At 42.5% G+C, this 1401-nt stretch overlaps 1 non-coding gene across 1 annotated transcript; it reads left to right on the forward strand.

The window, feature by feature from the left end:
• The first annotated feature begins 948 nt into the window (after positions 1–948).
• On the forward strand, positions 949–1056 carry LOC148545108 (small nucleolar RNA R71). Its single transcript, XR_015900717.1, has one exon. It is a non-coding gene; the product is annotated as a small nucleolar RNA R71 (small nucleolar RNA).
• The last annotated feature ends 345 nt before the right edge of the window (positions 1057–1401 follow it).

The following is a 1401-nucleotide window of genomic DNA, read 5'->3' on the forward strand; positions in this document are numbered from 1 at the left end:
TTCAGAAGAGGGATACTCATCAGAGCTCATGAAGGGCATAAGGAGGTTCAATGGGATCTCTATGGTCTCTAGATGAGCCTCAGAGTCCTTTGGTTCCTCAGAGGGAAGCTCCTTATTGGTCATTGGACGTCCCAGGAGGTCTTCCTCCTTGGGATTCACGTCCTCTCCTCTCCTCACAGGTTCGGCCATGGCGCTTATGTCAATGGCCTTGCACTCTCCCTTTGGATTCTCTTCTGTATTGCTTGGGAGAGTACTAGGAGGGATTTCAGTGATCCTTTTACTCAGCTGGCCCACTTGTGCTTCCAGATTTCTAATGGAAGACCTTGTTTCATTCATGAAACTTACAGTGGCCTTAGATAGATCAGAGACTAGATTTGCTAAATTAGAAGCATTTTGTTCAGAGTTCTCTGTCTGTTGCTGAGTTGATGATGGAAAAGGTTTGCTATTGCTAAACCTGTTTCTTCCACCATTATTAAAGCCTTGTTGGGGCTTTTGATCCTTCCATGAGAAATTTGGACGATTTCTCCATGTTGAGTTATAGGTGTTTCCATAAGGTTCACCTAAGTAATTTACCTCTGCTATTGCAGGGTTCTCAGGATCATAGGCTTCTTCTTCAGAAGATGCCTCTTGAGTACTGTTGGATGCAGCTTGCATTCCATGCAGACTCTGAGAGATCATATTGACTTGCTGAGTCAATATTTTATTCTGAGCTAATATGGCATTCAGAGTATCAACCTCAAGAACTCCCTTCTTCATAGGCGTCCCATTATTCACAGGATTCCTTTCAGAAGTGTACATGAACTGGTTATTAGCAACCATGTCAATGAGTTCTTGAGCTTCTGCAGGCGTTTTCTTTAGGTGAATGGATCCTCCTACAGAAGTGTCCAGTGACATCATTGATAGCTCAGATAAACCATCATAGAATATATCCAGGATGGTCCATTCTGAAAGCATGTCAGAAGGACACTTTTTGGTCAACTGTTTGTATCTTTCCCAAGCTTCATAGAGGGATTCACCTTCTTTCTGTCTGAAGGTTTGAACATCAGCTCTAAGCTTGCTCAGCTTTTGAGGAGGAAAGTACTTGGCTAAGAAAGCCGTGACCAGCTTATCCCAAGAGTTCAGGCTGTCTTTAGGTTGAGAATCCAACCATAATCTAGCTCTGTCTCTTACAGCAAAAGGGAAAAGCATGAGCTTGTAGACTTCAGGATCTATTCCATTAGTCTTAACAGTATCACATATCTGCAAGAATTCAGTTAAGAACTGAAAAGGATCTTCAGATGGAAGTCCATGAAACTTGCAGTTCTGCTGCATTAGAGAAACTAATTGAGGTTTCAGCTCAAAATTGTTTGCTCCAATGGCAGGAATGGAGATGCTTCTTCCATGTAAATTGGAATTAGGTGC

This window comes from Arachis ipaensis, chromosome B9 (genome assembly GCF_059453495.1).
Source record: "Arachis ipaensis isolate K30076 ecotype BB chromosome B9, ASM5945349v1, whole genome shotgun sequence".
Lineage (NCBI taxonomy): Eukaryota > Viridiplantae > Streptophyta > Magnoliopsida > Fabales > Fabaceae > Arachis > Arachis ipaensis.